Raw genomic sequence first — 17114 nt, 5'->3', positions numbered from 1 at the left:
CACAATCACCCAGATGCCAAAACCAGACAGATACCCAAAAAAAGAAAATACAGGCCAATGTCAATGCTAAACATAAATACAAAAATCCTCAACAAAATACTAGCAAATCAAATCCAGCAATTCATTAAAAGGATCATATATCATGATCAAGTGGGATTTCTCTCGGGGAGGCAAGGATTTTTCAATATCCAGAAATCCATCCGTGTGATACACCACATTAACAAAGTGAAGAATAAAAATTATATTATCCTCTCAATAGATGCAGAAAAAGTGTTGACAAAACCCAATACTCATTTCTGATAAAAACCCTCCAGAAAGTTTCCACAGAGGGAAACTACATCAACATAATAAACACCATATATGACAAACCCACAGCTAATGTCATTTTCAATGGTGAAAAACTGAAAGAATTCCTGCTAATATAAGGAACAAGATAAGGATGTCCACTCTTACCATTTCTATGCAACATAGTTTTGGAGGTCAATACAGCAATCAGAAGAAAAAGAAACAAAAGGAATCCAAATTAGAAAAGAACAAATAGAACTATCACTGTTTGCAGATGACATGATACTGTACCTAGAAAATCCTAAAGATGTTATTAGAAAACTGTTAGGGTTCATCAATGAATTTGGTAAAGTATCAGGATACAAAATTAATACACAGAAATTGATTGCATTTCTATATACTAACAATGAAAGATCAGAAAGAGAAATTAGGGAAGCCATCCCATTTACCATCACATCGAAAAGAATAAATTATCTAGGAATAAACCTGCCTAGAGAGACAAAAGATCTATACTCTGAAAACTATAAGATGCTGATGAAAGAAATCAAAGATGACACAAACGGATAGAAAGATATGCCATGCTCTTGGATTGGAAGAATCAATATTGGTAAAATGACTATACATCCCAAGGTAATCTACAGATTCACTGCAACCCTATCACATTGCCAATAGTATTTTTCAAATAACTAGTACAAAATATTTTAAAATTTGTATGGAAACACAAAAGACCTTGACTAGCCAAAGTAATCACGAGAATGAAAACTGGAGCTGGAGGAATTAGGCCCCCTGACTTCACACCATACTACAAAGCTACAATCAACAAAATGGTATGGTAATGGCACAAAAACAGAAATACAGATCAATGAAATCGAATAGAAAGCCCTATTCTATAGAAATAAACCCACACACATATGGTCAGCTAATCTACAACACAGGAGGCAAGAACATATAATGGAGAAAAGAAAGTCTCTTCAGTAAAAGTGGTGCCAGGAAAACTGGACAGCTACATGTAAAAAAAAATGAAATCAGAACACTATCTAACACCATTTTACACATTTTTAAGTATACAGTTCATTGGCATTAAGTCTATTCACATCACTGTGCAATCATCACCACCATTCATCTCCAGAAGTTTTTTATCTTCCAAAACTGACTGAGTCATTTTGTTGTACAGCAGAAATTATCATGACCTTATGAATTAACTATACCTCAATAAAACCTTTTAAAATTTCTCATGAGAAGAAATTAATAGACATTTTTTTCAAAGAAGACATATACATTGCGAAAGTACTCATGAAACAATGCTCAATATACGTAATCATCAGACAAATGCAAATAAAGACCACAATGTAATATCGCATCACACTTGTCAGAATGGCTATCATTAAAAAGACAACAAATAATAAATGTTGGAGAGGATATGGAGAAAAGGGAACCCTTAAATACACTGTTAGTAGGAGTGTAAATTGGTATAGACACTCTGGAAAACAGTATAATAATTCTTTAAAAAACTAACAAGACCTACCATGATTCAATCATTCCACGCTTCATATCTGAAGAAAATAAAAACACTAATTCAAAGAGATATATGCACTCCAATGTTCAAAGGATAGTTTACAAGAGTCAAGATATGGAAGCAAGCTAAATGTCCATCAACAGATAAATGGCTAAAGAAAATGTGTTATATGTATACAATAGAATATTACTCAGACATAAACAAATGAAATTGTGCCATCTTCAGCAACATGGATCAATCTGAATGGTATTAAGCCTAGTGAAGTAAATCAGAGAACAACTACCACTATGTCTCATTTGCATGTGGAATCCAAAAAATAAAATGAATGAATATAACAAAACAGAAGTAGACTCATAAATACAAAGAACAAACTAGCGATTATCAGTGAGAAGAGGGTAGAGGGGCAAAATATAGGAAAGGAATTACAAGATGCAAACTACTGGATATAAAATAAAAATGATACAAGTATGTAATGTACAACATGTGGATTATAGCTAATATTTTACAATAACTTTATTTTTATTTTTTATAGCCACACCCATGGCACATGGAAGTTCGCTGCCCAAGGATTGAATCTGAGCCACAGCTGTAACCTGTGTCACAGCTGTCACCTATGCCACAGCTACAGCAACACTGGATCCTTTAACCCACTGCACCATGCTGGGAATTGAACCCATGCCTCCACAGCAACCCAAGCTGCCATAGTCAGATTCTTAACCACTGTGCCACAGCAGGAACTCCAGTAATTTTAAATGGAGGATAATCTAAAAAATATTGAATCACTATGTAGTACACCTGAAATACTAACATAATATGTAGATCAACAATACCTGAATATTTAAAAACTAGAAAATAGGAATCAAGTTTTACCACGAAGGTAGTGGGGGGAAATAAACAGAAGAGGGATTAAGAATGGGTACAACAAAAATCACTTTGCGGTAATGCTATGGAAGTTCAGTTGACAGATAACAGTCACTTGGACTTGAGCAGTGATGGTGGAAAGAAGAAATGTGGGATGAACTGAATTATGTTTTCTAGTACAAGGATAGGACTTTAACATATTACAGGGGCAAATGATAAGGAAAAGATCCGAAGATCAGTGAGGGCAGCAACTGTGACCTTCCTACTCATCCTTGCATTCCCAGTGTTTAACACAGTTCCTGACACATTAAAGGCACACAATAGATATTTGCTGAACAAACAGATATGCAAATGAATTTAGGTTCTATGTTTTTACTGACCCAGGAAATGCTTAGGAAGATGATTTAGAGTTTAATACCATGAACTCAGTTTTGGACATAGATAGTTTGAAATGCCTGTCTCATTCAGGAAAAAGAACTGTAGGCACTGAATACATGAGTTGATGACTTAAAACAAAAAGACTGCCAGGCATTTCTCCAGGAAACAGGTGTTTATTTGAGATCAGCAGAGAAATACAACTCGGGATCAACAACCATGAGCCACATGAAAGTTCCCACACAACAAGGGAAGAACACTTTTATAGAAAAGTTGAGAGAGTTATAGTAAACAAAGAGCCCATGGCTTTCATTGGTTAAGTCCCTGCCAGGAAAGAAGAGGAGTCTGTCTTCTTCCCGTTGGGCCCTCCTTGGTCAGAGGGTGTAAGAGCTCCCCTTCTAGTCTCCTGACTCTATTACATTGTGGTTTCTGTTTATTAATGTTTTACATTTCCCTCTTTTGATCAAGATCTTTTTCTAAAAGTGTCATTGATCAAGAGTCAAGTTTTCTTGTTTTTAATCAGTGCCAGGAAAAACTTTTGCTAGGTGTACTGTCTCACATCATAGAGTTCTTCTAGAGGTGTCTTTGCCAGCAGATGAAATCTCCAGGTTGCAAGGTGTGATGCTTAAGGTCTTCATCTCCAGAGAGCATACTGTAAAAAGACTGCTCTACCAAAACACAGTTATTTTTCATAGAAACAATTAGGTCTTGGCAATATTGGAGTATCTCCTCTCCTTATTATAAGTTGTGAGTCAAAAGAAGTGGGAGCCAACTGCAATGGATGTTCTATGACTATGTCAAAGAGCAAGAGTTTATGAGTTCCAAAAGGGGTGGATCTGAAATTTAGAAGGAAAAAGAGAAATGCTTTTGGCCAAAGTATTTTAAAGGCCTCTACAAATTTTGCCAAATGAGTTTTAATAAAGCCCTTAGTGTATTAGACTAAACCAGAGAATTAAGGGTGGTAATAAGTGCAGTGATAATGTAAAACTGTCCAAACATCCAGAACTTAAAATACCTGGTCAGTAAAATGGGTTCCACAATCACCATCAAGTTTAAGATTATCCCAGTTTGGAATAATTTTTACCAAAAGGACTTTAGCTACAGAAGAGGCAGTAGCCTGTCTGGAAGGGAAGGCTTCGGTCTAGTGTGAAAACATAAAGACAATGACTAAAACATATTTATATTCATTATATGAAGGAAGCTATATGAAATCTATTTGAATGACCACCATTGGTCCATTAGGTAGTTCTAAATGTCCAGAAACAGTATTAATAGGCTTACCTGGGTTAGACTTTGGACAAATGGGACAAGTGAGGCTAGTACTAGTGCCAGTCTTGTTACTGTTTCCCCACCACTACTGATTCATAGATGCTGTCATTTTGTCAGTAGATCAATGGTTTAAGGCATGTACAATGATGAGGAGTGGAAGTTTTAGAGTCACCAGGAGGACTGGGCTATTTGGTCCAAAACAGAGTTTTTTCTTTTATCAAACAATAGTTGAATTTCTAATCCTGTTTTTCCATTTCTGTGGCCAATAGCTGGACTTCTCTAGCCAATTTTCTAATTTATCATTTGGGGAACTATCCCTTTGGACCATGAAAGAGGTTGGCTGCTGTTGGTCTCCTTATGGACAGCATTCCTTGTGTAAATATCAGCCAAATGATTTCCCTTAGCTTCCAGAGAGTCAAGTTTAGAATGCTCCAGAATCTCAAAAGCAGCTAAAGAGGCCAGTAAAAGTATTGCATCTAATAATTCCTGAGCATAAGGGACATTTCTATTTTTATTTCTGCTGGAAGTAAGGAAACCATGTTGCTTCCACCACATTCCAAAATCATGAGCTACATCAAAAGCATATCTATTATCAGTATAAATATTGGCAGTTTTGTCCTTGGCAAAAGCACAAGTTTGTTGGGCTGAAAAAACCATAGGTAAATGTGCTGCCTCAAAAACATGAAAAGGAATCATAATAGCATTCCCAGCACAGTATTTACCAATATGATTTTTTAAAAATAAGAATCACTGTTGAGCCATGAAAAGTCAGTGTTACCCACAGGAACTTCTTAGAAAGAGATCTTCATGAGGAGTCAGGAGGTAATCCATTAGCATTAAGTAATCGTGAAGGACTTTCTTAGTGATGAAGGGGAGAAGAGTAGCAGGATTAAGGTTACTACAATGTAAGAGTAGTAACATGTCAGAGTAGTGAAGAGGAGTTAAGAAAAGGACTTCATAGGAAGTAAGGCAGAAATGTTAATTGTGATAACAATTCTTGGGACCGTCTACTGTATGGGGTAAAAAAATGACTAAAAGGAATCCCAAAATTTTCTTGGTGGTCTTAACCAAAAGGTCAGTGGCTGTTTTGGCTCTAAAGCAATGGGTTATCCCCATGCCAAAGGCTCAGTTGCTGGCTAAAAAACCCAATGGGTCTATGGTGGTCCCCATGTTTTGGGGTAATACCCCAAAGGCATCCTCTTCCTTTACATATATAAAAAGTGAAAAAAAAAATCCGATAGTTGGGATTTCCTAGGGCAGGTGGGTTCATCAAACTCACCTTTAAAGCCTTGAAATCCACAGTCTGGCTTTCCATAAAATTGTGTTGGAATTGGTCTTATTTAGTAAGATATACATAAGTTTGGCCATAAGAGAGAATTTTGAAATGCATATTGACAGTAACCAACCAGGCCAAAAACAAAAACAAAAAAAAAACAAAAAAAAAACAAAACTTGGAAATGGCGCTTAGTTTTCAATTTTGGGAAACTAAGGACACTGTGAAGTGTATCTGGATCTAGGTGGAGGTCTTGTTCTGATATCAGATAAACTGCAATTTTTCTTTGGCAACTTTATTTTTTGTCTTTTCTAGAGCCACACTTGAGGCACATGGAGGTTCCCAGGCTAGGGGCATAATCAGAGCTGTAGCTGCCAGCCTACACCAGAGCCACAGCAATGTAGGATCCGAGCCACATCTGTGACCTATACCATAGCTCATGGCAACGCTGGAACCTGAACCCACTGAGTGAGGCCAGGGATCTAACCCACAACCTCATGGTTACTAGACGGATTCGTTTCTGCTGTGCCACAAAAGGAACTCCCTCTTTGGCATGTTTATAATCCTTTAAGCCTTAAAGGTTTAGCAAGTAGATGCTGTTGTCCTGTGAGTAGGCTTAAGAGGTACCGAGCTGGGCCCTACGGGGCTCCTGGGGCTCTAGGGCACAAAAGCCTTTATGTGTCCACCATTTCTTGTTTTTAGGAAATGGGACTCATTCAGCCTCCATGGCCTTCACCGAGTTCTAAGTAGGTTCAGACAGTTGCTAATCAAGGAAGGGAGCAGATGCAAAGATATGGGAGGAACAGTCAAGTAACAACAGTATAGCCTTAGGACAGGTTTCTGTTTCCCCCTCAAGGAATACACATAAGATGTAGGCATCTTACACATCTAAGAGAAAAGTTATATTCCTTATGCTTCTTTTAAATGAATACTTTAATACTGAACAGCTTGGAGCCCTTCCTTGTGCTTCTCCCTCATTTGATCACATCCCAAACATAATCACCTGTAAGCTAAATATTACAAGTGTACCCTGAACAAAACCGCCTGTGAGTTAAAGATTATTAGCACAAGATGTTTTTCAGGAACTTTCCTAGTTTGTTGTAATCTCTGATCAACATGCCCTTTTGCAAGTACAGTTATTCTAGGCAATAACCCAGAAGACTACCACCAGGATCATGCCAAGATCTGACGCCAGCTCTGATAACTAAGAGTCCCCAAAAGAAAAATGCACGTCTCCCCCAACCCTGATGCTTATCTGAAACCCTGTTTTCTCCTTTTAGACTATGAAACTCGTTGCAGTTCTTCCTCAAAGAAGGGCACTGTCTTTAAGGCATTAGCCTGCTATGCTCTTCTTTGCCCGGTAAAGCAATAAAAGCTACTTTTTCTCCTTCACCCCAAACTCCACATTTCTATTTGGCACCAGTGGATAGAGGCTAAATATCTGCAACAGAAGGAGAACAAAGAAGCAAATCATTCACATACTCCTACAAAGTAGAATCTCAATGGAACTTTTTATTATCCAGATCAGCCTTCAGGATTTGTGAAAAATAAGGACTCCCAGTGAAACCCTGAGGCATTACTGTCCAGGTGAACTGTTTTTCTTCCCAAGTGAAGGCAAAAGGTAGTGATTAGTTTCATCAAGAGGAATACTAAAGAATGCACTGCAAAAATCAATCAGTAAAGAATCTGCTTCCAGTGGGAATAAACATTTGTAATGTATGAGAGTTAGGAACAACAGGGTGTTGAGAGATAACACTGTAGTTTATTGCTCACAGGCCCTGGACAAACCTCCACCCTCAGCCCTTAGGTTTTCTCACTGGCAAAATGGGAATGATACAGGAGCTGGTACAAAGGATAATGAGGTCTTGAGCCCTGAAGGGCTCCTATATTTATAGGGTATTGATCAATTTGGAGAAGTATTGAAGGATCTATTTGAATCCTGATAGGAGGCACACTGGAATTTTGCCAACATCGGTTGGAAATTTTGCCCATAAGGAAGGTGTCATGTGACTCATCAGAGAAACATATTCAGTGTTCCCAAAATCAGCTAGAATCATCAGAGAGAGAACTAATAAAAGATGTCAAGAGAGTCCCATTGTAGCTCAGAGGGTTAAGAACCCTACTAGTATCAATGAGGACACAGGTACCTCTGGCTTCACTCAACAGGCACATGAAAATATGCTCAACATTGCTAAATATTAGAGAAATACAAATCAAAACTATAATGAGATACCACCTCACACCAGTCAGAATGGCCATTATTAAAAAGGCTACAAATAACAAATGCTGAAGAGGGTGTGGAGAAAAGGGGACCCTCCTACATTGTTGGTGGGAATGTAAGTTGATGCAGCCACCATGGAAGACAGTACAGAAGGCCCACCACAAACTAAAAACAGTGGTGCTATATGATCCAGCAATCCCACTCCTGGGCATATATTCAGATAGCACTATAATTCAAAAGATACATGCATCCCTACATTCATAGCACCACTATTCACAATGGCCAAGACATGAAAAACAACCTAAATGTCCATCAATAGATGAATGGATAAAGATGTGGTTTGTATATACACAATGGAATACTACTCAAACATGAATGAAATAATGCCATTTGCAGCAACATGGATACAACTAGAAATTATCATATAAAGTGAAGTGAGTCAGAGAGAGAAAGACAAACATCATATGATATCACTTTAACATGGAATCTAAAACATAATACAAATAAACCTATCTACAAAACAGAAACAGACTCACAGTCATAGAGAACAGACTTGTGGTTGCCAAGGGAGAGGGGATAGTGGAGGGATGGAGTGGGAGTGGGAGGTGAGCAGATACAAACTATTATAAATAGAATGGGAGTTACCATTGTGGCTCATCAGGAATGAATCTGAATGGTATCCACAAGGATGCAGGCTCAATCCTTGGCCTGGCTCAGGGGGTTAAGGATCCAGCATCGCCATGAGCTGTGGTGTAGGTCACCGATGCAGCTTGGATCCTGCATTGCTGTGGCTGTGGCAGAGGCTGGCAGCTGCAGCTTTGATTCGACACTTAGCCTGGTAACTTCTATAGGCCACACATGCAGCCCTAAAATAATAAGCTAAAAAAAGAGAATACTTTTGTGTTATTAATAAACATTTATGGAAAATCTTCCTTTTATCAGACAATCCTAGGTACTGGAGATACAGACCTAAAGCATATTCACTGCCCTCGAAAAGCCAAGTGACCCAACCAGTCATGAGATTTTGTTCTGAATTGCTCTATATTCTACGATACTTAAGAAGGAGGGGCCAAGATTAAGCATTTTCTGCCTTCATCATAAAGAGTGCTCTGAACTCAGCTACAAAAAAAAAAAAGTTATATTTCTGCATACCTGAGTCATTGCTTACATATTCTGAATCTGCTATACCATGCAATGACTAATTAAACCATAATATGCTGTCTTCTACATATACAGAGGAGACAGAATGATACAAAAAAGGATTTGACAAAAAATGAGACCAGATCTGAAAAACAATTTCATGAGTGATCTGATCAAGACAACGAATTTGTCTTGTACAAAATGCCTCACAAATTTCTCCTTTTCTGAGAGAAGTTATTAGCAAAAGCTAAAAATGCTGTGCTCAAAGCAGGTTTCTGAGACCTGAGACAATGACTACCCATTTAAGAAAAAATTAATTGAGGCTTCTGGGTTTCCACATTTAGCTTGTAAAAAAGTGTAGTGTTAAGGTCTAGGAAGAAAACCACTCCCCAAGCTCTCAAATGAATTGCCCTTCTAGACTGTGACTTCCAAAAATTTAACAACAGAATATATATATTCAAGCCCTTTCACATGCATATCTCATGTGACCCTGAGCACACCACTGTCTGTAAACTAACCAGAGTTCTGCATGCTGGGTTAGGTCCTAATAGTGGCTGTGCCCAAGGGAGATTTAAGAGATTGGGCATCCGCATCATCTCCATTACCCTGTTCCAAACAAACACATAACCTAAGTAGAAATAAGTGTGCTTGCTTTGTCAATGCAATCTCAAGACAGGCCTTGCAGGTCCCTCTTCCAACCAAATTTAGATCACTTGTGTCTTCCTATTCAGAAATTATGGGCTGCCACTGAGCAGTGAGATAACAAGATGGAGACTCAGAGAGATTATATGTAATTTGCTTATATCAGAAAGTAAATGATATAGCTAGTCCTCTAACCCAGATCTGCTGATTTCAACATATTTTTCTTTGTAAATATTTTCATTGCCATTCAAAACACTATGTTAAACAAACAACTCTGAACAATAGATATGAAAATTTGGGAGAATAAAGGTGAAGAAGACATTTTCATCTAAAATTCATCTAACTTTATGAGGACAGGGAAAATGTTTTGCATACCACTTCATACTTAGCTCCTAACACACTACTAAGTGAGTCGATACTCAGCTTGTAGCTGCTAAACAGAAATAAGTTAAATAATTGATGAGGTGATAATTAATCATTATTAATAAGATCTACTCTGCTAATGAGAACATTTTAAACTTAGTTCCACAGAATGTCTGATATTTTAGTTTACATTTGAAATATATATTATAAAAATTGCTTAAGTTACGCAGATTTTGTAAGAATGTATTCTACTAAGAAACACTTACCTTCAGTGTTCCATGGCTTTGGAATGATAATACATGTCATTTTCCCAGATCAGTGACAGCATTTGCTCCAGATAGTTTATAAAGGTGGTATTTTCTTAACAAAAAAAAATATGATGAGGGGAAAAAATAATCTCCCCCCAAAAAGAGGATGGAGTTAACCTCTTCTGTGGGAAAAAATGGCACAAAACCATAAAATATATATCAAAATAAGCTATGTGTTTTGAAATTCCATAGTCATTAAAAGTTATCTAAGTCTAGGCATATGAAAGTATGTATTTTATAAAAAAGAAGATAAATATTTATTCTCCTATAAAATCATTACCCTTATAAATAAATAACCCCCAAATTTTCCACTGATGAGGATCAAGCTCCCAGAGAGCTCTAAATCCCGAGTTATTTTTGGTATGGTATACAAAAGAGAAAAAGAGAAAAACACATATGTGATTGCTTTAAAAAAGGAAAATGTGTAATTTTTCCACATTTACATAACTCAAAATCGAGTAAATTTTATTTTCAAACTTATTCAGAAAAGTACTGAGACTAAGCATCAATAGGAGTCCAATAATTTTTCAATTATAACTAAATAAATATCCAGATAACAGCTTCTATAACTGTATCTTCTAATGCAGTTTTTCTTCCAAGGAATGCAAGGAGATTTTACATCATTCATTCAAACAGCTTATTTATAAGCACTGAATCATATCAAACCTCATTATACAAAACTTAAAAATAACAAAAGCAGTATTTATTTTTAAATATATGTTCAAAACTGAGTTTCCATTTGTCAAATTCAAATAAATAGTGACTGATGTCAAAGCAATAGAAACCACTCATAAAGCATAACTAATTATTACTATATTATTTTTAAAATCTGGATTCATGTCTCATTTTTCCTACTATTATCCAAACCATGAAAGAATCCTGTTTAGGTTTTCATTTTTTCTTCTTTTACATAAGTTTCCTTTATCCTGATCTTTTTTTATTATTTTATTTTTTGAATGCCTTAAACCTCCTAATTTGTCATTTAAACTATCCATTTCATTATTTACTAGCCAATAACACCGATAATAAGAAAATTCTTCTAAGGTAGTACCATATGATGTTACATTTAGATAGTTTTTCATAGTTTTGATCCCCCAGATAAGGCAAATACTTTCCTGCATGCTGATTTCTTTCAGAGAGAAAAAAAAAAAAAAGAACTAGCACACAAAAAATAAAGATTTCTATGTATTCAGAGGAAATGGTGCATCTATATACTCTTAAGCTCATCGCAGCATATTAAGACTTTTAATAATCATTTGCTATGCTACACCATGCACAATGCATCATCATGATTTATGCAGTAGTTACTTTGTAGCAAGAGCTCTAAAGTGGTTGTTCCCACAAAAAGAGAAGATATCTCATTTACAGACACAACAATATATTAAAGTTCTAAGAGCTTTGCCAGGTGGAGGGCATCTGCCCCTTGGGTAGGACTGCCCAGTTAGCACCTCCAAGGGATATCACAGGAATGCAACAACCAAAGATAGGACCACAATAAACTTAAAAACCTTTTTGAAGAGTTCCCACCATGGTGCAGAAGGCTCAGGATCCAGGCATTGTCTCTGTGGTGGCTGGGGTCGCTGCTGAGGCTCAGGTTCGATCCCTGGCGATAGAATTTCCAAAAAAAAAAAAAAAAAAAAAAAAACCTTTTTGAAATTTCCAAATTCAATGTCTAAATGCTATTTGGGAGTATCCTTGATATTGTGAGGTAGGGAATCATAAAGCAAAATTAAAAATGTACTCTTTCCTATGCAAACTGCTCATGTCTTCATGGTACCACAAAACAATATAGCTTAGGCCCTATAACTGACAAAGTGCTTCAAACAATGAGATTGAGAAAAAAAGATCTGCCTGAGTTTTAATTTCCTTAACTATAAAATAAGTATCTCCTAACACTCCCAATCTAAAATTCTGCAATTCTAAAGTTGTTCCACATAGCTAAGTTTTGCAAGATAGTGTCTATTTGAATATAGATAATAGCAGGAATATTAATCAGTTTTTGATAGGCAGCCAATGTAGATTCTGTTTCATTTAATTACATAGTATTTGGTCTTGTCCAATAGTTTAGGTGAGAAACACACACACATACACACACACACACACACACACACAGTCCTAGGACTTCTGATTCCTTTGGTGATCTCACTAGTCCCATGCCTTTAAATGCTATCTATCTAGAGCTCCCCCTTGAACTCCAGACTCAGCTCACTTCCTACTGGATATTTCCTATGACATCTATATCTAAATATGTAGATCTAATATATAAATATAGATATAATTTAAAACTTAGACACCTATGTCTTATGTATAACGTGCATGCCCAAAACCGAGCTTTTACCGTCCTTTCCCAACACCACAAACATGCTAGTATCGATGTTTTCCTCGCCCCAGTAAACTGCAAGTCTATTCTTTTGATTAATTAGCCCCTTACTCCAAATGGTGTAATTATTCCTGACACTCTTTCATCTCTTACACACATCCAAACAAACCCTTTCAGCTCTGCCTTTGAAATATATGCAAAATCTGACCACTTCTTACTACCTAGACCAAGACAGCATACCTATTAAAATAGCCTCCTACTGATTTATCTACTTCTAACTTCGACTCCTCTGAAGATTCTTCTTCCAAAGTGGGTAGAGGGATCCTTTTATTATACAAGATGGGACACATAACACTTCTGCTCAGAACCCTCCAATGGCTTTCACCTCTCAGTTAATAAGCAGCTCTTGCCTATATAGCTCTAATTCATTCAGTCTAGCCTCCCTGCACTTCTCTGACCTCATCACCTTCCATTTTCCTCTTATCACTATATTCCAGCCAAATGGCCCCACATCCTAATTTTTCATTATAACACTTATCATCATGTGACATACTATACGTTTACTTTTAGTTTTTGCTCTCCCTCTTAGCTAGAATGTACACACTTCAGAGGCAAGGGTTATGTTCTTTCTGTGTGTGGCTATATCCTCAGAGGCAAGAATATTGTCCAGAAATAGTACATGATCAAAAAGCATTACAAAATAAATGAATAAGTAAGATGACTTCTATTTCACAAATGATGATGTATGGCACATAAATCTTTTAAGAAATATAAAAAGAAGAAAAGACAGACTTGGAGAATTGTATAGTAGCTAATATATAAAGGATTAATATATTCGTTATATAAAAAGTTCCTACAACTCAATAAGAAAACAAAAGACCAGAATACTTAATATAAATGTATTCACTGACACTTTTTATACACTTCTATGGACTTTTCAAATGCTAGATTTTCTGCCAGGTTTATACTTTGTCTCTTCATTTGTCTTGCCACACTTCTAAATATAAATTAAATAATACTTTTTTGTGATATCCTGATCAAAAGAAATACAAGTGATAAGCACATACAAATATGCTTGAACTTTCAAATAAGGGAAATGTAGAATAAAATGACAACAAATAATTTTCATTCATTAAATTAAAACAATCAATTAAAATCTGATGTTGATTATACTAAAACTGGTAGTCTCACATATTGTTGGCTCATGAAAGTCTAAATTGTAAAAAAAGAAAAAACTTTTAATAAGCAATTTAGCAATATTTTTAATATACTCATTAGATTTTTGAAAAGAGCAGAATATCAGAAATAGTTAAACAGGAAAATGGTATGCATTTATTAAATATATTAAGGTATGTGTACAAAATAGAATATTATTCTGATATTTAAACTAAACTAAATGTTGTAAATAAAAAGATGTTAATGATATAATAAGCATAAAAAACCTCCCCCTAGACACATCAATTTGGAGTTTGTGAATGATACCATCACTATCTCTTAATCCATGACCTTGTGAGCACCACCCACTGCCATTCCTACACAGTGTAATTCCCACTCTTATGCAACAGGCCCCAATAGAATTATAGACTAACAGAGCTAACGAAGCACAGCTATCTTCTTCTCTAAGACTGGATGACATCAGCAGATGCACCACGGTGATCATCAGTGCATTATGGTAGACATTCATCCTGATGAAAGATGTATATCCACATATAATACCCTAGAATCTCAAGCCAGAAAAATCAGTTATTAGAAGTCGAACAGTACTTAAAGGAAAACATGTCCAAAAAGATTACTGTAGATGATACTGAATGATTACAAGACAGAAAATTTTATACTCAGGATATCAATCAGCCATTCCTACTGGTTTTAAGACTTGTCACTGGAGAATGCTGAAAAAGGACTAATGAAAACCAATGAGCAGCTACTGACACAAGCCCCTATGCTCGAAAGATAATCAGGAAATTCTGATTAGATATGAAACATATTCTAGGTTCACACACTTTACACAATGTTTCTGAATCATGCAGTAGGATATGTAGGAAACCAGGCTTTCCTATAGTTCTAGACTTTTATTAAACATTTTCGTCCTGTGATTTAGAAAACACACTTTGAATTCCAGTTCCTTGGATGCCTAGGGGCCATGAGACATCACATTAATTACAGTGTATTATTATTAAATGCATTATTTCAGAACCACATCTGTAGACAGACTTGTTTATATGGTGAGGGCATGCCCAAACTTGTTCTGCCCGATTCCTTTATAGTCTGTGGAGATGCCTTCTCTCAATGTGCATCAGCTGAAAAAAATCAACCATAACTTTACTAAAAAGGGAAAGTGTTAGCAGTTCTATACTGAGAAAATCATGGAGCAATGTATTTTTTCAAGATGTAGAAAGATCAGTTGGAAGAGTGAAAGTGAAGTGATAGCGAATACATTTTTTAAAAAGAGAAATATTTAAAGAAGATCTTCTCTACCGTAAAACAGAACTATAACAATGTATATGAAAACATGATCCTGCTTTCAGAAATGGAAAACTAGAGCAACAGAACAAAATTATGGCCCAGAAACAGAAATACACATACCTAATGTATGTACATATATGTGATAGATATAGATACAGTTAAAGATATAGATATAAATTCTTGGTTAGAGTGATATTTGCAATTAGAGGCAAAACAAGTCAGTAAGTGGCAACTGGCAATTGCAGATACATTTAGAAGAAATAAAGTTTACAGTCTCATATCACATTATAGATAAATACAACTTACAAAAAGATTAAAGAGAAACTTTTTCTTTCTTTCTTTGTCTTTTGGCCTTTTCTAGGGCCACTCCTGCAGCATATGGAGGTTCCCAGGCTAGGGGTCGAATCAGAGCTATAGCCACCGGCCTACGCCAGAGCCACAGCATCAGGGGATCTGAGCTGCGTCTGCAACCTACACCACAGCTCACAGCAATGTCGCGTCCTTAACCCACTGAGCAAGGCCATGAATCGAACCCGCAACCTCATGGTTCCTAGTCGGATTCATTAACCACTGCGCCACAACGGGAACTCCAAGAAAAATATTTTTAAACTACAAAAGTAAAGATTTAAAGGCCTCTAATTTTCTTCTTATAATTTGACAGTTTAAAAAATACATATATTTATATCAATGAAACAAAATAGGGAGTCCCTAAATAGACCCACACTTTCATGGTCAATTTATTTTTGAGGCACAAAGGCAATTCAAGGAGAAATGAGTCTTTTTAAAAAATGGTACCATACAAGTATCTATATGCAAAATGCACTTCAATCCACAGCACATACCATTTACAAAAATTAACTTGAAATAGAATATAGCCTAAGTGTAACTAAAATTATAAAACTTTCAAAAGAAGACACAGAGAAAATCCTAATGACTTTGGGTTATATTTCTTACATAGGACACAAAAAGCACCAATTATATGACTAATAAACTGGACAATACCAAAATTAAATGCCTTGCTCTTTTATAGACACTATTAAGATACTGTTAAGGAAAATAAAAGCAAGGCACAGGTTGGCATACATCTGACAAAAGACTACAAAATATATAAAAACCTCTTACAACTCCAAAATACGAATACAAACAACATAAATTTTAATGGGCAATAGATTTAAATAGGAGGTATACCAATGGAAATATACACATGGCAAATAAACCATGAAAAGATAGTCAACATCATTAATCATTAGGGAAATGCAAATAAAACCACAATGAGATATACCACTACACACCCATTAGAGTGGATAAAATTCAAACAACTGAGAAAACCAAATTTTGGCAAGGATATGGAACCACCTGGAACTCAAACTGCTGGTGGAGATGCAAAATGTAAAACCATTTTGGAAAACAGTTTGGCAGTATCTTATAAAGTTAAACACACACTTGCCATTTGACCCAGTAATTCTACTCTTAAGTATTTACCCAAGAGACAGGAAAATGTATGTCCATATAAAGACTTGAATATGAATCAGGTGATTTATTCATAAGAATCAACAATTGGAAGAATTCAAATGCCAAACTTCTAGAAAAAAGAGTCTGCACTACACATACTGATAGACAGAGGTCTGGCTTGTGTCAAAGATGCCACTGCAAGAGTTCCTGTTGTGGCTCAATGGTAATGAACCCGACTAGTATCATGAGGATGTAAGTGGGTTTGATCCTTGGCCCTGCTCAGTAGGGTAAAGATCCAGCATTGCTATGAGCTGCAGTGCAGTATATGTCCCAGATGTGGCTCAGATCTGGAGTCGCTGTGGATGTGACACAGACTGGCAGCTACAATTCCAATTGGACCCCTAGCCTGGGAACTTCCATATGCTGCAGGTGAGGCCCTAAAAATAAAAAAACAAAACAAAACAAAAAAGATGCCACTACAGAGATGTAGACAGAGAACAGTCTTTTTAATCAGTACTGCTCCATAATTAGATATTTATATTAAAAAGTGAAACATAACTCGTATTTCACAAGATACAAAGAAATGAATTCATGGTGTACTTTAGATCTAAAGGCAAAAGATAAAA

General features: G+C 36.1%; 1 long non-coding RNA gene across 8 annotated transcripts in view; it reads right to left on the bottom strand.

Annotated features, from left to right (window-relative positions):
• Positions 1-17114, bottom strand: part of LOC102158494 (uncharacterized) — a 241115-nt gene that overhangs the window by 32269 nt on the left and 191732 nt on the right. For 3 of the 8 annotated variants that reach the window (XR_014813063.1, XR_014813060.1, XR_014813056.1), the window contains one exon: positions 11762-11856. The exons of 1 other annotated variant lie outside the window; for it this stretch is intronic. This is a non-coding gene — a long non-coding RNA (uncharacterized LOC102158494). Of the gene's footprint in view, positions 1-10211; positions 10376-11761; positions 11857-17114 lie in introns of those variants that run through there. 4 more of the 8 variants (XR_014813062.1, XR_014813061.1, XR_014813059.1 and 1 more) reach the window with 3 other exon arrangements.

The sequence above is a fragment of the Sus scrofa genome, chromosome 8, assembly GCF_054392235.1.
Source record: "Sus scrofa isolate SSC_HxYL_T2T_F1_AM1 chromosome 8, Sscrofa_HxYL_maternal_Yorkshire_Landrace_v2.0, whole genome shotgun sequence".
NCBI lineage: Eukaryota > Metazoa > Chordata > Mammalia > Artiodactyla > Suidae > Sus > Sus scrofa.
Note: the sequence above shows the minus strand (reverse complement) of the source record. Positions and strands in the feature narration are given on the sequence as shown.